Raw genomic sequence first — 27,625 nt, 5'->3', positions numbered from 1 at the left:
TAATTAATTTGTGATGGACCTGCTGAGTTAGGGCCACCTGGCCTGGATGGCAGCGCTGGCTGCCAATCTTTTTGGGAAAAATGATTTGTTTTGCTAACCGACTCCTTCAAGGAAAATCCAAAGCAAACTCTGTTTTGTCACCTAGTGACAACTGACTTCTAGAAGGGGGCCAAGTCAGATTTCTGTGACAGCTGTTGTTTTTTTTTGTCTTCCTCCTAAGGCGGTTACCCCTTAGCTGTTTTTTGTCTTTTTCTGGGCTGAATTAGATTTTACTTAGCATGGAAGCCAACTCTCCTAAGGCGTCTTCCAGCTGGCACTATCTTGAAGGGGCAGATCCTTAAACCACCCTAGGGTTCCTCCTTGAGGGCGGTTCCCTAAACCGCACTAGGGCAAATATTATATGCGACTCTGTTTTGGGATTGGGGATGCCGAAAGTTTTGTTTGCCTTTGTGCACGCTGGGACTGGGTCTCTGAGACGGAAACCTCAGAGGTAAGGGAGGTGGGACGATACCCCCACTTACTCTTCTTCCACTTTAGGTTACAATCGTCAACAGATTCCTTTTGTTGTGTATTGAAATCGTCATCAACAGAGCAAGAAGGGCAATAGGAGGAAAGGAAGGCCATAGAGCAGCCCTCAGCTACAGCACATTTGAATCAGATCAGTTCACATCTCACAGGCTCAGATTATAGTTAAGGTTATGCACTTTTTAACAGTGCCCCTCTAAGGCATCAAGCTCTATATTGAGCTCTATAAAAGCTGTAAGCTTAAAGCGCTGCCCTTAAGAAGCTCTATGTCAGTTCTATGTATGAATCAATTCCTAAATTTGCAGTTCCTAAGATGAAACATGTTTATTGATGCTCTAAATCTGTGTAAGCAATATTAATTATCTGGATGTTCTATAAGCAATTTGGAGCTCCTTGTAGTGTGCATTTCTTTTTCTGAACCAGTCTGAATCTATATTGTGCAACCAGTTTGTTTCTTTGAATTTAAGAGTTTTAAGTACAAAGATTTAGATCATACAGACCTTAAAGGTCTTTACATAATTGTCAGTCTTTATTTAGCATATGCATGTACAAGAGGTTGCAAGCAATAATCTATGTTTAGCAAAACCATGCACGAGCTTGTATGGACCTGAAGTAATGTGCATGTAGATAATTATAGACAAACTATTATTTTAATAATAGAAAGTGTAGATGGAGAAAATCGAATCTGAGATCTTATGGCACAAGATCCAAATGATTCAACATCTTATCAATGGAGTACCTGCAATAGACACACACATGCAAATGCAAATATCTAAGATAAAACACACATGCATGCAACAGAAATTCACTCCATTGCCCTCCTATCAACCAAGGTCTTGTGTTTTTAAGATTTTTGCTCTCAGAGCACTATGCACGAGAGGCTATGGTGAATGGAGATTATGAGATGAATGCAAGAATAAACTAATTGTGCTTGGAAATGAGAAAGATTGAAAGATGCATGATATGCAAGACATCAAAATATGCAAACGATGAATTAACTTGACAGCTTAAAAAATGAGGAGCAAGGTATAAATAGATGTTTTCACAGCTTAAAAAATGAGGAGCAAGGTATAAATAGATGTTCTCAAGGATAAATTAGGCATCGGGGTGAATATGGGATAATGAGAGATTAGTGGTATAAGAGTGATGAGTGGTAAGGAGAGAGGATAGGTGGTAATAATAAGTGGTAAGCGGTTGGAGGGAATCTTAAAGGGTTTTATTAAATAAATAGAGAAAATGTATATAAGGTGAATGAATGAAAGTGGATAAATGAATATAATGCAATGTTTATTTAATAAATTTAGTGGATGAATGATAATAATATAATGAAGAATGGAATAATGCATATATTATGATATATGGAATAATGTGAATAATGTATAATAATGAAATGATGAAACGGATTAAGGATCTACCCAATGCTTGAAGCAAATTTGAAGTTCAATGAGGATAAATTTGATGAAAATTTGAAGTTCAATGAGGATAAATTTGATGAAAATTTTTATGTGTCTACAAGAAGCACTTGTGTTTATAAGACCAAGCCTTCTATGCATATGTGAGATATATTCATACACAGGAGTTGAGAGGGTTAATTCCATATTCGATACAGATTTATGTAGCCAAAGTTAAGACAAGGGAAGAAATGCAGTTGCCCCCAACTTTGGGAAAGGGCAGCCAAATGTATGTGTAATTGGTATGTTTCTGATGTGAATGAAGAAGGTCCAATGTTATATAAAATCATGCATTCAATTGTTGTTTAGTAGTTACTATTGTGCATATGCTTTAATCTGCAGGTTTGCATGGTATATCTCTATAGCAAGAATCAAGTATTGGATTTTCAAATTCAAGCGCAGTTTGGATGAAACTGTCCTTTGAGATGGTGGTTGTTGCCAAGCCGATGTGTGGCTTCAAGTCACTGTGCACATTAATGGATTATTTGGTCAAAATGTGTTTCAGATATTAAAACAACTGATAAATAATACATGTAAACCAAGTTCCACGAACCAATAAGATCCTTATCTGCTTTTGTTTTTCTCCCAATATAGCTCCTTAGAGAGAGGAAACATATTTGTAATTTAGGACAACAACCTCAATATATCTATAAGACAAATAATTGGTTAAATAAATAATCTCACTTAATAAGGCTATGAACTGACCCTATTGCTATATTCTTGCAAGTAGAAGTAATAGCATATACAATAAATATGTAGATCTAACAAATACATGCAATAGCAACCTAATATTAGAGTAACTTCCATCCTGTATATTGGGTAGGTTATCCAAAGTAAATACGATGACATTCCAGTCAAGTTCAAAAGCTGTAAAGTGAAGGTAATCCAGTATTCACTAATTGATTTTATGTTCAATGAATAGACAAGATGAAAGTGGTGAGGATGTTAGAACTATCACCCTAAACTCAAGGGGTACATGCCAAATATTTCAGTTTGGTTGAGACCTTCAGGAGACTTTTTGATGATAAACTTTGATGGAGCTTCTAGAGGTGATCCTAGTATGACTGGAGCTAGAATTGTGTGTTAATGTTATAGCAGTGGGAGTTCTCTTTCCCTCCTAGATTCGAAATAATTAAATAACTTATAGGGCCGACTCAAGTGGTATGTCTCCTCACTTTGTAAAGTCATCTCTTTTGTGAAAGAGGCCGACCCTTCACGTAAAACCACCTTAATGTGTATATATTCAAGGCATCTCTTCTTCATGGTGAAGGTATTTTTGGGAAGAAAAGTTTGCATACTTCAAGGAGGAATTCGCATTCATACAGCAGATCGATATTTTTTCTTCAAGGGGATCAATACTAAGGAGAATTCATTATTGTTTGTATGTTCACATCTAGGTGCTATCATCATTGTATCAGATCAGCCTTGTGTTTGGGCAAGTCGTAAATCAGTCTTCTACTCCTTCAATCAATATATAAGTGATATATTTGTGGCTGGGCTTTTCTCCCTCAAGGAGGGTTTTCCCAAGGTATTTGCTGTCTTATTGTTCACTATTATTGTTTTGCTGTTTATCTTCATTTCTGATCCAAAATTTAACATGGTATCAAAGCCGGGTTTAAGAAAAGATCTGATCAGATTTGTTTCAGCAGTCAAGTAAACTTTTCATCTAGGGCAAACCTTGAAGACAAAGTATTGCAGCTCTAACGTTGCAAATTATTTCAAACTCAAGGGCAGATCTTTTAAGGAGAATTTGTGCTGAAAAAGAAGATGGTGAACGATGTCAAGGTAGAAGATAGGCTTGATGGAGCCTCAAATTTCAACTCTTGGAAACCCAAGGTACTCATTGCATTAGAGGAGAATGATCTTCTTGATTTCGTGGAAAGTGATATGCCTGAGCCTTCCGATGATATTGAGAAAATCTAGTGGAAGAAAAATGGCACGAAGGCTAGAAAGATCATGATAGACTCTGTCATGAATCACCTAGTACCGATCATCTCCAAGTTGAAGTCAGCTAAAGAAATGTTTGATATTGTAAAAGGATTGTATGGGATCAACAATACCAGCACAGCCTTTGCTTTGAGACAACAAATTCACCATGTAAAAATGGATAAAGAAGATTCAGTCATCTCATTCTTTATGAAGATTGCTGATTTAAGAGATCAGTTGAGCGCTATTGGGGACATAATTGCAGATAGATATCGTGTTATGTTAGCATTAAATGGTCTTCCCCAATCTTGGGAACCCTTTATCCAAAGCATTAGTGAGAGATCTAAGTTGCCCCATTTTGATCGTCTTCGAGCTGATTGTATTCAAGAAGAGTCCTGGTTGGCAGCAAGAGAAATTGGGCGATCATGATGTAGAAAATCAAGTTCTTGCTACACATACTTCTAGAGAAAGAGGCAAAGGAAGAACGAGGAATAGAGACAAAGAATCAGATTCTGCCCCAGAACCGAAAAAGAAGAAGGATCTCTCTCACATTCAGTGTTTCAGGTGTGACAAGTATGGTCACTTTGCTCGAGATTGCAAATTAAGGTCTACACAACTTGTTTCTACTGCAGAAAATGCCATGGGGACATCTCAGAAGGAGCCAAGCTCTATAGTCGATTCAGAAGGCTTCTTATTCTAAAGCCGATCAGTTTTTTCAAAGAGGAGGAATTAACATTCACAGGGAGTCTGACAAACTAACAGAGGCAACCTTGGACGAGGAGGTCAGGAGATTGATGCTAGTAGTTGGAGCTTCAGAGGGAGTCACATCATCATGAAGATTCCTTATAGTGTATATTTCTCTAAGATGGAGAAATATGAGGTGAAAGCCCTTATAGTGTATATTTCTTTGAGACGGAGAAATATGAAGTGTGAGCCCTTGTTCATCTCTAAGACTAAGATGAGACGTCATGTTGAGAGACTCCATGACAACATCACATTGAGAGACTTCGTGATGTACCCTTGTACTTGTGTTTCTTTCCACACATGGGAGTAGCCATGGTGGACGTCATGTTGAGTGACTCCATGACGTTATCACGTAGAGAGACTCTGTGATAAACTCTTTTCCACAAATGGGTGTAGCCATTGTGGGTGTCATGTTGAGAGATTCCATGACATAGATATCTGGAAAGATACCTCCCTAGCTAAGAGGGAGTGTTAATGTTATAGTGGCGGGAATTCTCTTTCCCTCCTAGATTCAAAATAATTAAATAACTTATAGGGCCGACTCAAGTGGTGTGTCTCCTCACTTTGTAAAGTCAACTCTTTTGCGAAAGAGGCCGACCCTTCACGTAAAACCACCTTAATGTGTATATATACAAGGCAACTCCCTTCTTCATGGTGAATGTATTTTTGGGAAGAAAAGTTTGCATACTTCAAGGAGGAATTCGCATTCATACAGCAGATCGATGTTTTTTCTTCAAGGGGATCAATACTAAGGAGAATTCATTATTGTTTGTATGTTCACATCTAGAGAGGTGCTATCATCATTGTATCAGATCAGCCTTGTGTTTGGGCAATTTGTAAATTAGTCTTCTGCTCCTTCAATCAATATATAAGTGATATATTTGTGGCTGGGTTTTTCTCCCTCAAGGAGGGTTTTCCCAGGGTATTTGCTATGTCTTATTGTTCATTATTATTGTTTTGCTGCTTATCTTCATTTCTGATCCAAAATTAACATTGTGCATAGAGATGATCAAAGTTGCTTTGTTCAAGGAGGCTCTTGTTTCTTGGCTGTTGCTCAAATAATGAAGCTGAATGGGAGACAGTAATTGCAGAGACTTTGGCCTCATTTCTAGATTTTAAAAAGGTGGTGTTTGAAGGAGGTTCTCTATATTTTATCAAGGTCTCTATTAACATTATTGTCCTAATGGGACACTTCAGCATTGTTTAAACTTTAGATGCAGCCCAGAGAAAACTGTTTTTGAAACTTCAGCATTATTGTCATGTTTGCTTCCCCTTTGAGTATGTCATTTCCTTGTATTGTTCCATGGAAGTGAATGTGGCAGTCTATTTTTTCACCAATTTAGGTGTGGACCAAGGGCCATTTGTACAGTATGCAACCTGATCATTGGGCAGATCTACAAGATCAATTAGCTTTTAAGCTCCTTAATTATTTTCTTGTTGCCTTGGCCATGTGGTGGATCTCCAATCTTTTTTTGTCAATAATGTTTTGTTGCACATGGCTCATGTGGTGTGGTTATAGCTCTTCGGCACCAAGGCAGTGCACGGGTGGGCATGCAAAGGATTTCCAATTAATACCCTTCACCATCAGCTTTGGCTAGTGTTGTGACCTTTTCACACATCGCCCCATTGCTAACAGGGACCCCCTCTTTGCCGGCTTATAGCTCTTCGGCACCAAGGCAATGCACGGGTGGGCATGCAAAGGATTCCAATTAATACCCTTCACCATCAGCTTTGGCTAGTGTTGTGACCTTTTCACACATCGTCCCATTGCTAACAGGGACCCCCTCTTTGTCAGCTTTCTGCATTGTTAGGTTAGGGTTTTGGCTGCTTAGTGGGCAATTTTGCGTTTCCCATGCTCGAGTCTTGGAGTTTTGATCATGCCTAGTGCCATCTAGGGTTTTGAAGTTATAGGATCAAGTTGCAAAAGATGATATTCTAATGATCCTAAGTTTTTTGCCAAGTGTTTGACCATTTGAACGTTAAGGTGTTTTTAAACATGCGCATCAGTGATTTTAAAGTGCCAAGATATTCACAGACCTTTTGGAGTTGTTTTCTCGCTCCTAAGATATTATTTAAGTTGGTTTCGCACTTTATTCCAATATTTTCCTAGCGTTTCCCTCATATTTTTGGAAAATTAGTATAAGTCCAATCAAATTTAAAGTTTCTAAGTGATTTTGAGTGGTTAAAATGTTAAAATCCTAAGGGAAATTCATATTCCAAGGGTTAAAGGGTCAAATTCCATGCTAGAGGTGCTTTTCCCCTCACATTCCAGACTATCCAACCCATTCCCCCACTGAAAATCCATACTACACATGGGTTTCCCCTAAAATCCATACTGGCCACTAATTTCCCCCACTGTTTATCCAAACTGCCATCGAATTTCCCTTGGAAGTGCTAAAATTTGGCTAAGTATCAAGATTTATCCAGACTACCATCGATTTTCCACCAGGAGTGCGGACTAAAGTGCGGACAACGTTGAGGATAATTCCATGCCTGGGTCGATTTTCCACCAGGATTTTTGTGACGACTAAGTGAGGATTTTTGTCCGGATTTTTATCCAAAAAGAGGTCGATTTTCCCCTGAGCATTTTTGTAAGGATTTTTGTCCGGATTTTCATCCAGACAGGAATCGATTTTCCACTGGGAATATTTTTGAAGAGTTTTGAGTCCGGATTTTCATCCAGACTAAGGTCAAAATTCCACTAGGAAGGTTTTTTCCAAGTTAAGTGAGTTTTTGAGTGTGGATTTTTATCCAGACCTATATCGAATTTCCCCTAGGGGTGATTTTTGCAAACTAGAGTGGATTTTTGTCCAAACTCACATCGAATTTCCCCTGGGAGGTTTTTTGTGTGCATTTTGATGAAATTGAGCATGGATTTTTGTCCAAGCATGGGTTGAATTTCCCTTATGGGGTAAATTTTGACACTTAAGTGATTTTTGAAGGGATTTTTCAATCCCAACCCAAATCGATTTTCCCCTGGAGGCTTATTTTGGATTTAATTTGCAATATTTTAATAAGTAAGCCCCATTTTTAATTGCTTTTAAATAATTATTGATGATTCTTTAAAATTTAAAAGCAAAATTTAATAACTTGCAAAATTATTTAATATTCGAACCTTCTAGAAGCAAGTTAGGTTTTCACCAAGCAAATATTTATACAAGTGTTTTATCCCACATTGCTTGTGTGGTGAAAGTGAGAGGTGAAAGCAAGTATATAAGAGGAGACTTAGCAATATTTTATTATTATTTATGTCAGGTGTCTCCATGAAAGCGATTTTTTTCCAAGTTGGGCGAATTTTTAGCAAGGCGTTTTTGTGAAGTGTAGGATTGAGGATTTATTTTCCTCCATTTTTTCTAGCTTGCTGATCTATTCCCCTTGGCTGCCATTAAAGACCAATTTCAGATTTTCGATTTTGCTAAGTTTGGCGATTTTTTCCAAATTTAGCATTTTTTGGTGAAAGTTGGCAATTTCATGATTGGAGACTTGGGCGATTTTTCCTCCACCATTTTTGCTTGTTGTTCAAACCTTCATTGCTGCAGATTCTTGCCATTAACAACATTTTTCACAATTCTGAAAATTTCGATTTTTGCTAAGGCAGGCAATTTTTTGTGTTTGGGGTATCCAATCCCAACTTGGGCGATTTTTCAAATTGCTGCCATCCTTGCTACTGCAGATCAAGGCTGCCATTGACATCAATCTTCAGATTTCAGTTTGGCGCCATAGTTGGGAAAATTCGATTTTGCCAAAGAGGTGATTTGGTGCCACATTTTTGGTGATTTTCATGCATGCTTGTTGGCTGCCATCATTTCCAGCCTGCTGATTCGCTTCAGATTTGAGGTTTGCTTCAGATTTTGACCTACATTAATGGCCGCCATTAATTTTCAGACTTAAGTTTTTATTGCCCAGCCAATTCCAACTTAAACATTTAGCATTTGGAGGTGTTTTATGGAGTTTTCTGTGCATTTTTTTTAGACCATTTTATCGCTGTTGCAGGTTTGAAACTCCATTGTTAGGTGGTTGTCCTCGGAAATTTTCATTTCCAGCCACCTAACCAGTTTTGGCGAATTTGCTTGGGGCTGTTTCCTTAGCAATTTTTCAGCATTTTCAGGGATTTAAACCACTTTGCAAGGTGCTGGTAAGTCTGAACTATCCGATTTTCAGACTTGTCCTCAGAAAACTAAATTTTACAAGCCATACTTACATTCCAGAAAATGATTGTTTTGATCATTAGAACTAATTTTTATTGATTTTATGCACATTTTTGAAGATTGCAACATGTTTTTAAAAGTCTGATTTTCAGGTTGTCTTCAGAATTTTGACCTCCATTGTTGACTACGGAAGGTGTCTTCAGACATTCATTGCGTGAAAACACAATCTTTCACACCTTTCCTTAGTCATCATCAATCCGGTATACTCCTTTGCATTCTAGTTTGCATATTTTCTAAGCATAAGGAGGTATTAAATGAATTTTATGGAAGGCTTCCATGCCTTAGTGTTGTCACACTTTGAACTTAATTGCTAAAATTACCAAGTGTATGGATTATTTTCCTGACTCCATGCTCTAAATTAGCTAAATCTTTAGAAAGTCAGGCATTTTATTACGAATATTTTCCCAAAGTCTAACTTCGAGCTTCGTACAGGTGCGATGTCAAAGTCAGGATACAAGGAAAGAAAAGAACTGCTGAAGACGCTGGAGACTGGATTTTATCCAGAGTTTAAGATTTCATTCAGATGGAAGGGGATCACTGATACAAACATGCATTTCCTGGACTTCGACCAAATGCAGCGTCGGATGTTTGAAGTCGGAGATCAGGTTCCTTCCCCAACTTTGCGAATATTATGAAGAGTGGCATTTTCCATGCCGCTGGATTTCCACAGTCCATACAATGCAGTGAGCTTATCCTGGAATGTGCACAATGTTAGGATCCGCTCACGAGAATGATTAAGAGTCCTAAGGGCGTTGTCATCACCTACCTTGTTGAGGATGCCATTGCTGAGGTGTTCGGAATTCCACGCGGAACAGACATGAAGGATGTGACCAAGGAGGATTATGCAGACAGATACACGAAGAAGATGGGTGTATATAAGAATTTAATTAACAAAGAGTGGATGATTGAGCCTAGGTCTCATCATTCCAAGGCTCCCAAGACACTTATGTGCATAGATTTTAAGAAGGAATATAGTGATTTGATATGCCTACTCAACAGAGTGATGGGGATGCCGCAGGGAGCAATATTTGATGGATGGATGTTCTACCTCATCCAGAATTGTCTTAGAGGAACACTAGTGAATTGGTCCAAGATTATAAGTGACAATTTGGATTTCCAGCTGAGGAATGTAGAGCGGTCCAAGTCATTCGCCATGACTTCTTACCTGGTGTACCTACTTGCACGATTTGTTTCATACAGAGGATTAATATGCAAAGGTAAAGTCGAGAATGGGCAAGGACAATTTAAGAGTTATGAATGCTACCCCCAGCTGAGCATGCATAGAATTGAAGACTATAAGAGAGTGAATGATGCATTCACTATGTACATCACACAGATACTGCAAGGCGGAATCCACAAAAGATTGTCCAAGGAGGCAACAGAGTTAATAGAGAAATATGGATCGTGGTATATACAGTTTCCCACTTTCACATACCTCAGGAATCATGGGTTTCAATCTGAACCCTATAGACTTCCTAGGTATCCTACCGACAGAATGATATTGTTGGAAGTGGTGAGAGAGCTTCTAGAGTTTGATGTTATCCAGAGAGAGAAGCACAGGACAGGAATGACGTTCCCTATTTCAGTTGGGAAGACGTCAGAGGTTTGCCAATCCACCATAGCCACCAGCACTGTGAATGAGGAGCTTGCATTCTATCGATTTGCTACATATAAGAAGAGAGAAAGATTCGATCCAGACAAGAAGGTCGGAAGGATCAGAGGAGAGAAGTTCACTCATAAGATTGACATAGAAGATTATTGGGCTAACCTAATGGACAAGTAAGCAGTAAAGAGAAGAATGGGGTCCAGAATGTCAGTGGATTTCATGAGGAAGTGTGGACCTTTCCTCATTCTTGATCAGGTACTAGATGATAGAGATCATACACATCCATAGTATGAGAGTGAAATGAAGAAGGCAATCCTATTGCCTAATTGGTCAGAGTCAGAAAAGATTGACCTGAATATATTGATGAGAGAGGTCTTGAATTTCTCCCACACATGGGTGGATATACAAATGAACAGATTAGTTGACATGGGTGTTCCCTTCACTTATGAAAGGATGAAGCCAGAAGAGTCTACTTTCGAGGATGATCAGAGGATTGTCAGTGATGTTAGGATTCATGCAGACGACGAGAGTCAAGCTCCCAAGAGAAGGAAGAACACACTTGGAGAAGTCAAGGCCAGAGGGAAGAAGATTGAGGATGTGAAGAAGAAACAGAAGACTATCACTCCACTTATCATTCCTTCACGCCCTCCCAGTGTCTCATCAATCGAAGTGATTGAAGTAACAGAACAAAATAAGGAGACTCAACAGTGTTCCAACACAGTGATACTACTAGAGAATACTCAAGAATTTCATGCCACAACGACATCTGCACCTCCTGAGGAGAATGATGACCAGCCGAGATCCCCTACTGTCCTTTTGGAAGTTAGTTTGGGAAATGATGTATATGATTGGACCAGGAATAATCTTGATGATAATGATGATGTTATCTCGGCATTGAAAGGACTTGATCAAGAAATATGTCTCAATGATAGTATGGAGATGGCCGCTATTCCTGAATGGCTAAGGAGAAGTATGGAGAAAAGTAAACAAATGATAGAGGTACAGCCTATTGATGATATTGATGACTACCTAGCTAGGAGTGCTAAGAAGAAGGAGCCCAAGAGAGCGGACATTTTATCGCACATAGATAGAGATGAGACAGGAATGCGGATTGTGCAGATTGTTGTTCCTATTGCAAGCGTGACAGCGAACATTGCTACTCCTATGGATTTCTAGATCACTTCAGTCGCCCTTGGTCGTACATCCACAAAGCAGGAATTCCAGGAGATTGGTGACAACCTCCAAGCAATCAATGCAAGGTTAGACAAAGCGGTTGCGGAGAATGAAAGGTACAGAGAAGAAAATATTAGACTCAGAGAATATATTGCAGGGACAAGGCGTGGAGATCCCACCCTTATTTCCCCTATTGCAATTGACCATGGAATACATTCACACTGTGAGGTAGCGAGAGGTACACACTCAGAGGTTGAAAAATGGATTGAAAGCACAAGAAAGCAGGCAGATGATTTCATTACTCAGTTTGTTCATGCATATGATAGGACAACAAGGCTTCTATTCAAAATCCAGTATTTTGAGGGAGTTTGGGAAGAATTCCGACCTATTCAAGATAAGACTATTCCACGCCTCCAGGCATTGAAGAAGATTCCTAATTCCACCTTGGTAAACCAAAACATTGTGCACAGTGCAGACAGATACGATTTCCATGGCTGGTATTGTGCATTAGCCGTGAAGAAATCAACTTATGAGAACGCCCAGTCGAGTTGCATGGAGATGGAAGGATTAATTCAGGACATTCAAATGAAGATCCTTGCCTCGATTGAGGAATTATTGGGTGTTGATGTTAGTGATGCTAGTGGTTTACACTTAGCCGAATTAAGAGACAAGATGAAATTTATGTATTTTTGCCAGTTGGACTCTTTGCAAAAGAGTCAGATAGATGACTTGGTCTCTTTGTTGATTCATGTTCATAGTTCGTAGAAGCTCATGCCAGAATGGGAGAACACTTTGAATGCTTGCTCGGATTCGTTGGACGTGATTGATTTACAACAGGATACCTTGCCTAGCATTTCCATGGAGGAGTTGGATTCAGTATTGGCTAGATTCTTGGAGTATGCTAGGAGAGAGAGAGAGATGCAGGGAGGAATCTTCTAGAAGATTTCCTATATGATGACTAGGTATCTTTTCATTGGGCCATATGTTGGTGGCGCCATTTTTTATGTAACCCTAATTAGGGCAATTCTAGGGTTTTGTTGGCATGATCTCGGCCGTTGATCTTAGATTAATCTGGGCCATCCATTTTGTAAGAGACTCTATATATGCCCCCTTGTCTCTCATTTGTAAGAGAGAGTTTTTGTAGAATTGTTGGTATATGCTGCAGCTATTTGAATCCTAATCATTGTTCAATTGTTGGTGATTTTGCTCTTCAAGTGTTGTATTTGCATTCATGGTTCTCAATTCCTCCAAGTTAGATTAGAATTTATTTTCATGTATGTTAGATTGAGTGGAAGATTTGTTGAATTCATTTGTGTGGAATCCTTAGTCCATACCACTAGCCTCTTTCCGTTGGTAAGTGCGCCTTGTGTGGTCAACTGGAATTTAAGTAAGCATAACTTCAACTATTACACATTTGTTGACAAGCATCAACTTGGATGGTGTCTACGTTTGATGGTAATAGTCTGAAAATCTTTAAGTATACCTTAGACGATTGCACTCAGCTTGTGTCAATACCTGATTGTGAGACCTTGCCTACTTTGATTCCATTAAATCCATTCATCATTTCCTACATTCCTAGGATTAGAATAGATTTCCTCAACCCTATTCTTTTTTCCCCTTTTTTAGTAAGAAGTAAATCCAAAGCCATATTGATAAATCTTAAGTTGTTAGCACACCTATTCCGCATCATTCATGATAATCCAAACATTTGCGTAAGCCCCCAAGTGAAACACAGCAATTCACATCAACCACTGAACTTACCCACTCGTCAAAACCTGACATGTAGAAGCCTTGGAATCATATTAGTTGATCTCATTCTTAGCATCTGATGTGATTTTGTTCAAGAGAGGATAAATTACTTTCGTAATTTATTCTGTATTGTTATGTGCATAAAAAACACATCAACAGCTAGTTCAAAGTCTTCCATGTGGTCTTTAATTTCATTCTTCTATGTTGCCTTTGCCCGTGCTTATTGCAGGTGCCTTGCTTAATGTATCTTTGATGTTGGTGGCAGGTGTTTCTTGGAGGTTGTTCATGTGGCATTGGGTAGTTTATTCTTGGCTCTGCACATGTGCAGTGAGGACAGGCATCATAGATCTGCCAAACATGACCCCCTATCTAAGAGGAAGAGTCTTTTGATCACTAGTTGCGTGCACTTGTTGACTGCAAAGATAATGCAACCCTGAACTTTAGCATGTTTGTGTTGGGTGAGGCTGGCGTTGGGTGAATGGTCATCTTTGCTCGAAGGCAGCCATCTGAGACAACTTTAACATTAAGATGGAGATGGAGGTGCTTCTAGCAGGGCAATGACAATGGCTTTTTCACCTGTTCTTGCCTTCTCTTCTCTTTAATATAGGATTGACTACAAAAGGGCCAGGTTTAGATTCTCCACTAGCTGAGGACTTGAATTCATTGGCTTCAATGCATGATCTCAACCTGGCTAGGATGGAAATTGTTACTGTTTACAAAGAAGTGAAGTAGTTAAATGATAACTGCATGGACCTTGATTTAGTTTTGGAAATCTTATGGTGACCCATTCTGAATGGTGCATGGAGATATCTAGGTGACCAGGAAGGAAATTGTTACTGTTGACAGGGAAGTGAAGTTGTTTAAGAATCACTACAAGTTCCACAGTCAAGTTTTTGAAAATTTTATGGTGACCCTTTCTCAATGGCCCCTGGACGTGTCTGGTATGTTCACCATCACTGTTATGGGTTTGGTGTAAGCCTTTCAAGGTGTTAATTTCCCTGCTCTAGCAGCTTCATTTTCTGGTCCTGCTCATAATAGAATTACAGGTAGCTATGGAAGATATGGCAGGCTGGGGGTTTAAACCATTGGGTGAGTCGGTGGTTGGGGAGGTGCATTTGAGATTTGGGTGTCTTTAGAGGATAACACTGTGAGTTGTTTTTGTTTTTCACTAGCACAACTCCTCTGCTTTTGTTGTTATAGCTGATCAGGAAATTTTGCTTGTCTCTTTCCAGTTAAACAGTATTGGTAGTCAACTTCCTTTGGTGGGCTTTTCCTTATGACCATTAAGGTCACTTGTTTCCTAGGCAGAGATCCCATAGATCTTCTACTATATTATGACCATTAAGGTCATTTGTTTTGTAAACTCTTGTTTCCTAGGCAGAGCTCCCATAGATCTTCTACTATTTAATCAAAAAGAGGTTCGAAACTATCAAATGATTCTCAAACAATACTAGCATTATACTCAAAAAACTCATGACTAATCTTGAGTAATTACTACCAGCCATGTTCGCCATGTTGTTTTCTGAGCTTTTCAGAAAATGGTTCTGAACTTTTCAGAAAATGGTTCTGAACTTCTTTTAATTAAATACGCCTATCATTTTTTGTCTCATGTTTTATATTTCCTGTAATCTTCCCCAATAATTAAAATTGTGAAAGTAAATATGACATAATATTAATTATTTTATATTAATATTCTAAGCTTTGGATTAATATAAATAATTAATATTGTTAACACATATTGTTAACGCGTTGATGAATAAAGTTAAACTCTGTAATTATCTTTAATTCTTAAGGTAGTTCATAAAACTAACTTGTTCGATGAATAAAAAGGGATGGCGTGAGTTTGAAGAATCATGCCTGGAAGTGAAGATTGAATTCCTGTGCGTGTGTGTTATTACACCCCACGAAGTTTATTAGCCTTTCGTCAGTTTCTAACTGGCCTATTGGTTGATCGTTTCCGAAATCATTAGTGACAAAGCAAGTGGAGCTCCGAATCATTATCGACAAGTAAGTGCAGTCTCGTCGGCAGATTCCGTGGTGAAGGTTGCGGAAAACATATCTCTACGCACAGGGCTGATAATGCGATCCAACGGAGTGTGAAGGGATAATACGTTAGCGTGTTGTGCCCCTGAACTTAGAGACATAGCGTCAACGTGCAGCATCAACTGTGCCCGGAAACACAATATCGGGTAATGTCATGACGATTATGCTTACCGCAGAATGGTGTAGAATCGACGGTGTGTGAAGCGGTGGGTTTGATTGTACCGCGACGTTGAGGGTGTCTACACAACGCATGGAAGATGGAACGTCAGTATTGACGTCTATGGTGTCCGATAGCATAAACTCGGGTGAATTGTCTGCAGTCGACAGTATCAGATTCTAGCTATGTGTGGAAAGCGTTTGAAGAACCTTGGATACCAAACAACTACAAGTTCAGCATTACGGGAAGTCCACCAACGGCAGTCACAGTTCGACTATCAGGTGCATTTTTAAAAGAAGTTCCCTTCCTGCTTCTTGATGGAATATTTAATACACTGGTATCAATGTTCATGAATAATAAATGTTCAAGTTGCTATGTTTATCTGTGCTTATAAAAATAGAATGTAAAACTCTATGCATTGAACAAACGAAGAAGGGTCCAAATTGAACCGTATAAAGATGTTCAATCCCACTAATGACTATGCTGTATAACAAGTTTCTGTTTAGAACTGGTGATGCAACTAAACTGCAATCAAATCCTAGCTAGGAAATTTTACATTTCCTTTGAGTTTGTCTTTGAAAAGATTTTTTTTAGAATTAGATTTTGAGATTAATAAGGTATTTTTAATAACCTAATGAGAATTCAGGTAGAACGTTTGAGCTGCCCCTAATATACTAGACCATGCTCCATGAAGGAAAGGCCAACTATTTTAGGATCAGCACCTTGCTTTTTTACATAAAGTGAAAGCCTTCACAAGTAAAGCAAAATTATTTTCTTGTAAAACCCCAACCTTCTTTTCTACGATCGGGATTTCCTTAAGGTGCCATGTTTATTTTTAATTTCTAAGCACAATATTTGAAATGAAATTAACAAAATCAGAATTTTTTCTTTATTCTTACAAATATCATATCAAATGTTTTTAGTTTCCTGAGGTTTTCCCATTTTTACCCTGGGTAACTGAATTCCATTTACACTTCCATCATGCCACAACAATGTTGTGTCCATAAAGTAACAAGTTTCGAACTTGATGTTTTGGGGAATCAAAATTCTTGATATATGTATGGCTTGGCTAGAAAATTGGCATGGAAAGTATCATAAAGACAAGAAACCAAGGTTGCAAGGAAACGTACCCCAGACCCCCTAGGACACATCCCAACAACAGGACGCATCTCCCGTCTCCAAGACGGCTAAGGATGTGTTTCCTATTTTAGGAGAAGTGGGTGGAAGTCGGCAGGACGTCTCTATCGATGTGTTTTTTGTTCGATAGAATAAAGTATTGAATACTCTATCCTCTCTTGAACAAAGACTTATCAAATGTTGAACATGAGGATCACTAGAGTATTCAATACTTTATTCTATCGAACAAAAAACACATCGATACTTGATAATGTTGAAAACTTTACACATTTTGGCTCTTCAACTTCTGAGTTTGGATGTCTACCCATCATCTTGTGTATGCTAAGACTACTTTCATCAAGTCTTTCAAATTAGTGATCTCAACATCAATCCAATTGACCTCTAGCTTATTGTCTTTCTCTCGTTCATATATAGGCTAGAGGTGTTTTCCACTATCTTGTGCTTGATCGAGAATGTTGAAACCTTTACACATCTTGATGATGTCAATCGGTAGCCTTGAATACATCTTTCTTCTTATCTCTAAATCATCTTGGGCATTCATCCAATAGTCTTCCAACTATAGCTTGTGCGTGTGCTTGTGCCTTCTTCCATTAGCTCTCCTCATGTTGTTGTAAGGATCAAAGTTTTCTCTAGAGAAGTATGGGATAAAAGAGTAGGATCTCAATTCTTCTTCCGATTTCTCAGCTACCTGCAAGGATGGACACACTTCTATTGATTGCCCAACTGAGATGGGAAAAGCAATCCTTATCTTATGTCTATTCTTTTGCACTTTATCATATGTGATCAACTATCTCACTAACTCCAGCAATACCATCTTGTCAGTAGGGTAGCATGGTAGTGTTGTGACGTTTTCACACATCGTCCCATTGCAAATGGGGACCCCCTACTTTTTAGGCTCTTTTGGTCGTTTGGTTTTGGTTTTTTGTGGGTTTTGGTGGCAATCTCATCAGTCTCTCAGCTTTGCGAGTGTTCAAGAGTCAAATTGGTTGTCTTCTTTTTTCATTTAAGTGATTTTGGTGAAGTCTAGGGCATGTTTCATCAATTTTAGGGTTTCTGCCTTTAGTCCTAGATTTGAGGGGTTTCTGTTAGGGTTTTGGAAAAACTAAACATACAACTGGAATCAGGGCCCTTCAAGGAACCTCCTAGTAAAATTTGAGCCAAAACGGGGCAACTTTCTATTTTTAGAAAGTTCCTATTTTTTAGGGATTTTACTGAGTCCCAGAATGTCATCATTTTGCCAAAAAATCAAACTTACTATTTTTAGTAAGTCGTTATGTGTCCTGTTCTAGGGATCTAGCACTGACGCTCTAAAGGTCTCTATTTTTTGAAGTTCATTTCTTTGGCAGGACCATTCAAGCGAAGTGATGAAGGCCAAGCATTCATGACTACTTCTAATTCCGGAAAGTTAGAAAGCAGATAGAGAGTCAAAAAATGGTTGTGTTGAAAGCCCATTCCTAAAGTGGAAAGCTTGAGAAATTTGTCCCCGTCCGGGAAATCACATCAAATCCATATATGGTAGCCTGATTCGGAAGAAGCATGGAAATCATGAATTCCTTCTTCAAGATCAAATTCCGCCATGAGACAAGGAAGGGTGCCAAAATGAGCTATGCACGAAGAGATGGAAAAAGAGTGAATTCCATGCTAAAGGTGAAATAGCACCCAAAGGTGATGAAAGGCGCCAAAGGTAAAAGGTCTTGGAAAACATGAAAAGCATGAAATTCCCTCCTCAAGCCAAAATTCGGCCCATGTACATAAAAGGGGCGCCAAATCCCTCCCGCCTTGGAAAGATGAAAAATTGCAAAATTCCTCCATGGATAAATAGCGCTCAAGGAAGGATTAAGGCATTAAAGAAGGAGCATCAAGGAAAGTCCAAGATGGAAGGAATTCCATCACAAGGGAGAAATAGCGCCTAGGAATGATGAGGGGCGCTAAATTAGAGTGTTCAGGAAAAATGCACAAGGCATGGAATTCCTCCTCCAATTCAAAAATCCGCCCAAGGCATTTGCATGGCGGTAAAGGAAGGTCAACATGGAAGATGGAAGGAATTGTGAATTCCATGACAAGGTCAAAAATCCGCGCCAAGCCAAGTCAAGGTGCCAAATGGAGGTAGGAATGGAAAATATGAAAAAAGGATGAATTCCTTGCCTTATGAGGAATTGCGCCCTAGGGAAGATTCAAACTCTAAAACTCTATTGTCACGGAGAATCAAGGAAAACCATGATACAATGAAATCCAAAGAGATGAGCTTCAAAATGACTAAGGCATGGAAGAAGTGCAAAATGATGAAATTCTACCATGCAAAGTGAATTCCACACCCAAGCCGAAAAACTGAGGAAATTATCTAAGGCATGAAAGTCCAAGAAGTCAAGGAGGAATGGAAACGCAGAAATCCCCTCAGGAAAAAATTTGAAATTTCCATTTTTAGAGATCAAATCTTATCAGAATCTGAAATATTTTACAGATTTTGAATCATGAGAGAATTCTCTCTCTTGGACCCGAGTCCTAAATTTTGGGAAAGTTCCTAAAAAACAGATGTTGAAAAATCATTGAAAATCTTTTTCAGAGCAAGGCAAGTTCAAAAACTTCAAGAAAATACTTACAGAGTCAGAGATTCTCCCTCTTGAAGTTTTCTCTCTCCAGGGTTTTTCTCGCCAAGTGGCAATCAAATCAATAGACGCTGAATTAATGAAGCATCTCTTTGCATGCACTCGTCACATTTATGGCATTATGGTAGATTCCTTCTGCATGTAGCTGTCACATTCAAGAGATGATGGTGCATTTATGGCATCATGGGCGATTTTTGCATGAGGGTACATTCATTGCATAGTGGGCACCTTTTGAATGTAATGGTTAATTAATGCTTTATGGGTGCCATTTTTGGCAGAAAAATTCATTAATTGTATATGGGCTTTATGGGGTATTTATTGCTGATTCCCACCTAGTTGCATCTTGAGTGGAGAATCTTTTAGGGAAAACCTTAATTAGGGTTTGCATGTAGCCAAGGCCAGAAGCCTATATAAAGGGGTGACCCCCCTCATTTGTAAGGAGGAGAGATTATTGTCTGAGATTGGTGCTAAGGATTGTTGAAGTAGACAACTTAATACATTGTTCGACTTTGATGGTGTATTCTTGTTCTATTTTAGCAATCTACATGGTCTTGCTCTCTTCATAGATTAGATTTGCTTTCATGTTGTTAGAAGAACTAGATTTGATAGGATTACTTGTTGCAAAGTCCGAGCTCATACTTTTGGTGTGTAGTTGATTGTTGCATACCATGCAAAGTTAGCCTAAGCCTTTGTTATGTGTGTATGCTTAACTTTGATTATCAGTGAAGATTGTTCGATTCGATGGTCCACATTGGTGATCTGAAAAACCTCTACACACCCTTTGAAGATTGCACCGCCTTTGCGTAGTTGTGCTCTGCTGGTGAAGCGAAGCATGGTTTGATTTTGCATAAGTGATCCCGTCTCTTGTTCTTAGGATTAAATTAGACTCAGCATAGTTCTCTCTACCCTATTTTCATTTACTTTCAACATATTTTGAAAATCCAAAAATCCAAAAAATAGGCCTTTCATTGCTAACCATTCACATAGAAATCCTTGAACTTGCATGAGTTTGTTATCCTCTTCAAGTGAATACGTAAGGCCCCTTGGGTTAACAGCAAACCCATCAATCAATTGAGTCACGTCCACGCATTGAAGGAACCTTGGAGTTAGTCGTTTGAACTTTTTGTGCAATCTTAGCATACAGACTAATTTTGATCAAGAGAGAGTAAGGTGACCGTTGGTAACTTTATTTTGTGTTTGACGTTGTCATAAAAACACGTCAATAGGTAGCATGTAAGGTGGACAAGAGCATCCTTGAATTCTTATGTAGGTGAACTTGGGAAATTGAACATACCAAGCACCAAATTTCTTTACTAACTCTTTTGCTTGCAGGGATAGTCTTTGATGGATGCCACCTTGCAACGTTCTTGTCAAGTGCATGGTGAAAGCATCGTTCACTCTCCTGTAATGTGCTTTGCCAAGGTAGTGTAGCCGTGTATAGGATTCGCATGCTCTCATCTCTCCAACTCCCATCCCAAATGGACCTCTATACATTAATCCTGCATATTCATGAGCCCTGGCTAGTGAATATATGAGGTATGAACTTATGTAAAATGTCTTAGTGCGCTGAAGCCTCTTCAACTATATGTCAAGGTTGTTGCTTATGATTCTCACCTAGTTGATCTTTTCTCTTCCAATTGACATTATTTCCATGAAGTAGAACATCCAATTCTCAAATTGAAATGCCTAAGGACTTCCCATAACTCAGTTGAGTAGGGTGATCAAATCACCAAACTCTTTCTTGAAATCAATTATGTGCAACCTGCTAGGTACCTTTGATATGTTGGGTTTGCTTTTCAATACCCAGTACTTGTTAATTAAGCCTAAGCATTTGTCGGGATCATCATCATAGACTGATTGTGCTCCTTCTTTGCTCTTATAGACTATGCCTTTGTGATCCAAAATGTGGACGGCTTCACCAATGGTTGTCTCGAATAGGTAGGCAAGTACTCTACCATCAGGTGCTACTATCATTTTAGTGCCGAGATCATAGTGTTTGGCACACTCAACTATCAATTCATTGCATTGGATGGCTGGAAGGAAGCTTGCTGCATTTACTATCCCACTCTCGATCATCTTCTTTGAAAATCCAAATGGCCTGCTTGTGTATAAGGGTCATTGAAACTTCTTCATATTAATTTGGCCAAGATTGGTGTCTCCTACAATGTTCCAAAATGATGTGATCTTTGATTCACGCATCACTCTCTCTAGTCCTCCTTGATGAGGGTTTGCCTTGAGATTGCTCTTGCCTTTGGGGCTGCCATGCTCTACCTAAAAGAGTTTTCTAAGTTAGGGATTTGATATGACCTAAATGTATGTGAGATTGAAAATTTGTTAACTAGGGTAGCAATTCCTCCTTAAAAGTTTAGAGAATCATTAAAATCTTGATGAATTACTAAAACCCTAGATATAGCTATAAACCCTAAGCTTCAAAATCAGATCTACTTGAAACTTAGTCACTAAATTGCTATAAATTTTGCCATTAGAACATATGAATCAATGAATTAAGTGCCTCTGATACAAGTATTTGGAAGGATTTGATCTTTCTAGGTCTTTTGAAACCCTGATTTTTTACTATAACATCACAGAATCAGACCTGGTCCTGATGAGAAATGCTTCAAAAATGACAAACTCAGACCTAATACGACTGTTGATGAATGCCTAAGTGATGCCGATATTAAAATCAGGCCTTCGATTTTGTAAAATTTGCCCCAATAATGGATATATATCGCTGTGGTGCTGCTAAATTCTTTGAATCAGAGGTTTGCTGATGAATAAAAACACAGAATTCAACTCCTTTGTAATCTTTGATCATCACTGATGCTGGTGGATTCACTGTTTGCAATGGTGAAGATCACTATCTTGAGGGTGAATTTGCTTTGTATAATGATAAATTCGCTGAGTCTTTGAATAGGATTGCTGCCTCTTGATCAAAAATCGCTGTACATGGAGAATAATATCGTTGATTGATCAAATGAAATGATCAATCCTATCTTTATAGAGATCGGGGGGTGCATCTTTTCACTCCAAGGCTGACTTGTGCCTTTTCATTTAATGTTTTACAATTTTGATTTTCAATGCTTAGGCCGACTTGTTGTTTGCTTTTGAAATTTGAAATAAAATGTTCATTATAGGTGAGCCCCTCTTTCAACATTCTCGCTCAAATACCCCTTCATCGTGGATTTTGATGATCACAAGAAGTGCTCGAACTTTAGCATGGTCACTAGCAGTGGCTCAAAAGGATACGATTTTGCAGGGGGCATTGACAGAAAGTGATCGGGCTTTTTGGGAGGCATTGACTGGAAACGGTCAAGTTTTTGAGGATGTGTCGACAATGCTAAAAAGAGGTTGGACTTTTGAGACCCCACTGACTAAAAGTGGTCGGACTTTTGCATGGTCACTAACAGTGGCTCAAAAGGATTGGGTTTTGCATGGGGCATTGGCAGGAAGTGATCAGGCATTTTGGGAGGCATTGACAATGCCTTGCTCATGGTTTAGCCCTTGGTGAAGGCAAAAGCTTCCAACCTCCATTATATTCATGCCTTCAAACTTTTAGTGATCCATCTTGATCTCTCTTTTATCTTTCTTGACACATTGAATTCATCTTTCTTTCATCATAAACATAGTCATTGCCTTAGATGTTCCTTTCTAACCTTGGGTGGGGATTTTAGCATGCATTGACAGTCACTCAAGGAGGCCGCGGTTTTGAGGGGGCACTGACTGAAAGTGGTCAGGGTTTTCACCCCTCACTGACAGTGAACAAAAGATGTTAACTTCTCTTGTTCAATTACCTCAATGTCTTCAAACATCAAGCACTTACCTCAATAGATGTTTACCTTGCTAAGTAAAAGGACTTCCTCATATAGGTCAGACTTTCCGTGGGTCACTGACAGTGCCAATGAACAGATCATCTTTTGAGGGGGCACTGACAGTAGGCTGAGGCAAGGTGGGGTTTTAGGGGGTCACTAACAGTGACTCAGCTTTGCTCAAATTTATGAGTAATAGCACTCGCTTCACCAACTCAAAGGGTCCCTTACCATCATCAAAACCTTTCATATGCTGTTTAAGCCTTCATCTTGCATCGATCATCTCAATCCTCATGATTAACCGTCATTATTGCATTCATTGTCTCCATCTCTAATGATGATGATCAAATGAAATGATCATCATATATCATTCATAGCCAAGGTGTTGAGGAGTAAATCAACTCAACCTCATCTAATCTAAAGGATATGACTGCTGCCAAACCTATCTAAAACCTAAAACTGAAAGCAAAAGAGGGGGTCCCCATTTGTGATGGGTGAAGAACACTAATCTACTACTGAGAGGGGGGTGGGGGATGAATCAGTAGTAGGTAAATGTTAAAACTTCATCCAATTTAATCTTTTGATAAATTGCTGAAAAGAACACCACACAATGAAGACAAAACACAAGAGTATACGTGGTGCTAGGATCTACTGTCCTGATCCAGTCTCACGATTAATCCACTTCCAATCTTTTGGGCACCAACCCAACTAAAATTCTTATGGGAGCACCAACCCTCCAAATACACAATACAATGACTTGAGCACCAACTCAAGAATCTTAGAGCACCAACTCTAAAGACAATCAATTTCCAGATTATATCAACTCAATCAATTTCCAAAGCACCAACAATTTCTAGATTATATCAACTCAATCAATTTCCAGAGCACCAACAATTTCTAGATTATACTGCTTTATCAGTAAACTTGGCAGAAATTGTTTCCACGTCTTACACACAGCAATGTAATTTTATTTCTTTTCACATACACACATCCTTTGCTTAAATCTCAATCTGAACATTTCTGCACAATGTATTCACTATTTTATTCACATTCACACAACCTCCCTTTTTTTCATCTAGCTCCAATAACACATTTATAAGAATATGGAACCCACGTAGGGAGTTGTAACTGCCACAATAACTATCGTATGGTTCAAACTCCCACAACTAACTTGTCAATTATAACTAAGTTGTTTGAAAACAGTCATAACTATCTAATAACTCCCATACCAATATATGCATCGATATAATAAGCATGTTTCAATCACAAACCATGTGATACTGGAAACAATACTTACAAACATGTTCAATACAAATTCATCTGTTGCTGATATCAACATAAAACGAATAGAATCACGACCATTTCCAGAAACAATACAAAAAGAATATAAAAGAATGGTAACCAAATATGTTGTGACTTCAGTACATTCATTATTCTGTGTTCTGTAATACTTGTAAATTCGCTGTAAATTCTGTGCATTCAGCATCATGTGTTCTTGTAATACTTATGTATGTGCTGTTGTCAAACTACAGATAACAGATGAATTACCAACTCCAGACTAAACGAACTAGAGGAGATCAATGACAAATAGGCCAGCAATGGGGTGATGTGTGATATGGTCACAAGAGTCTCCAGATGTTTCTGCACTGAAAAAAACAAAAAAACCCTAAAACACGTCTGTTTTAGAGGCGGAAAAACATGGGTTTGGGAAGAAAAACGCATTTCCAGCCACTGACAAAGCTGCGCGAACAGATTTTGCAGGGTTTTTTGACACCGCGATGCGATTTCGACCCCTTTTTCTGCCACACAAAGGGATTTTGAAGGTTTCATACTATTGAAAGATTTTTTGGCACGACTTGGGTTGTTGCAGAATCGCAAATCAAAGAAAAGAATTTGAAAGGTATTCCCGTATTCTAATTCTTTCTTTCATAATATTTTATTTCTGTATTGTGATGGAAGAAACTAGATATAAAAATGCTACTTCTCTGCACTGAATATTATTGAATATACATTTACAATCATAAAAATTAAAAATGCATATAGTTTTAAACTTTTATATTTTAATTTTTAATATTGAAATTTCATTTTTAATTTTATTTTTAAAAATAAAAGGATTCTCAAATTCTGGTAGTTCCAGATTCTAAGAATCCATTTATTTTTTAATTTTTATTACCAAAAAATTAAAAATTGAAATTAGAAATTTTAAATTTGTTATTAACACCATCAGAAGAAACTTAGAAATTGAAATCAAAAGAAAAAATAAACTTAGAAATTGTAATCAAAAGAAAAAATAAATTTTTATATTAAAAATTAAAATTTAAAATATGATGTTCATAGTTGAGATTCGAGAACATATGATTGTTCTTGTTCATAGCTGAGAACATATGACAAACAGTGAGAAGTTAAGCACTGTAGTGACTGCACCTAATATTTTTTAATTTATTGTTTTTGTATTCAGATTCAAAATGTCAGGAGGAGCAAAATTGTATCCACTATGGAAGTATGTTGACCACATTCCGGGGCTGAAAGGATCAGGTGGAACAGCCACCATCAAATGTAAACTTTGTCCATTGGCATGGAAAGGTACCTACATGAGGATGAGGGTTCATTTCCTTCACCTACCATGTAATGGTATTGAAGGTTGTACAAATGAGTCAGAACGATATGATGCTGTGAGGGAACAAGAAAGGAATGATGGGAAAGTTGCTATTCAAAGCTTTCACGCTTCAACAATAGGGGCAACTATTGCAGCTCACAGTCATAATATAGAGTCAAAGGTGGATGCAAATTCTAGAGATGTAACAACTGAACAAGCTTGCAAAAGACCACACATTGGCAGCTCAAACCCCATTGGAAGATTGTTTGATGTGTAAGGTTGAGAAGCAGTTGATGCAATGATTGGATGATTCTTTTATGCTATGTCATAGGATTTGCTAAATTTTCGGCTTCAAGTTCGAAATTTGGCGAACTTATAAAATATGCATGAAATTCATTAAAATTCGGCCAAAAATTCATACAAAATAGGGCTCCTTTAGTATTATTAATACTAAAATTCACAGAGCATTGTTTAGGAGTTTTTATTTCTTGTTTTTTGTTATTAATAACGCTACAACCTCATGAAATGTAGTGTCTATTGAAAACGGATTTTTTTAGTTTTCATAGCTAGGGCACAATGAATTTCTTCTGTGCGTGATAGAATACTAAGGTTTGAAGGCACAAGCTTGTATTTCATGATGGGAAGACGGTAAAACTTGTTGAAGAGGGCAATAAAATTGTATTCAGCGTTCTTTTTCTGCCATGGGATGAAACGAAACTGCATCGGCAAATTTTCAACATGATCGAATAAAGCTGAACCTACATCGATGCTCACTGGGAGTCACCGACAAAGGCTGTCGCCACATTTGCAATCAAACTTTAGGACTGTTTTTAGGTTTTCCATTTAGTTTTTTATATTTAATAAAATTTCAAACAATGATTTAATATTTTATTATGTTATTTATATAAACATATGTTTTTTAAATAGAGTAAAAATAAATAAACATATGTTTTTTAAGTAGAATAAAATTTAGTTTTTTACACTTTAATTTTATGTTTTTCAAAATAAAGTTTAGTGTTTCTATTTTTAAGTTTTTATAATAGAATTTAGTATTTTATTTTGTTGTTTTAGAGTTAAAAATAAAAAAATATTATATATTTCTTTTTATGTTTTTTAAAATAAAATTTAGTAGTTCTATTTTATTTTTTTGGTATAAAGTTTTTTAATGGTAAGTATAAAAAATTACTATTTAAATAAAATCTAGTATTAATTTTTATGTTTGAAATAAAATTTAGTATTTTTTATTTAGTAATGTTAAACTATTTTGATATTTTTGAGGATATATAATTATATTACTTATATTTTTTTTTAAATTCAATTTATATAAGGCGAATTTTATGTCGAATTTTGTTTCGAATTTTTTACCCTTGTCAAACTCCATCTAAATTTTATTGTTGTCAAACTCGAACTCAAATTCAACCTTGTGACTTAGCTTTTATGCAAATGGAATACCATTTAATGTTGCACGCTCACCTTTCTACGAAGAGATGGTCCATACTATCAATAATGCACCAACATTTTCATGTGGGCAAGGTGATTTTGCTTCTACGGAAGCTATATATAATATGAAAGTAAAGAAAGACCCTATAGAGTGGTTGTGGAACCATGGAGGTGAAACCCCTAAATTGCAATCATTTGGAATACAATTGTTCTCACTAGTAGAGAACTCTTCATCTTGTGAGAGAAATTGGAGTACTTATGGGTTCATTCATTTACTAAAGAGGAACTAATTAGGATCTGTTGATGTGTCTTTTGTACACGACCAAACACAGAATAAAATACCTAAAAGTACCTTATCCTCTCTTGAATAAAGCTTCCCCGAATGCTGAAGATCTCGCAGAAGGATCAATCGGAGTAGCTCCAAGGTTCTGATTGTAGGTTATGTTGGTTGAAAATTT

General features: G+C 37.8%; 1 protein-coding gene and 1 long non-coding RNA gene across 3 annotated transcripts in view; one reads left to right on the top strand and one right to left on the bottom strand.

Annotated features, from left to right (window-relative positions):
* Positions 1-27,625, bottom strand: part of LOC131033361 (uncharacterized) — a 117,116-nt gene that overhangs the window by 5,180 nt on the left and 84,311 nt on the right. The window lies entirely within an intron of this gene.
* On the top strand, positions 323-26,439 carry LOC131858726 (uncharacterized). Its single transcript, XR_009359061.1, has 3 exons — positions 323-759; positions 24,664-25,031; positions 25,590-26,439. It is a non-coding gene; the product is annotated as an uncharacterized LOC131858726 (long non-coding RNA).

Source organism: Cryptomeria japonica, chromosome 10 (assembly GCF_030272615.1).
Source record: "Cryptomeria japonica chromosome 10, Sugi_1.0, whole genome shotgun sequence".
Taxonomy (NCBI): Eukaryota; Viridiplantae; Streptophyta; class Pinopsida; order Cupressales; family Cupressaceae; genus Cryptomeria; species Cryptomeria japonica.
This window is presented reverse-complemented; position numbering and strand designations above follow the sequence as displayed.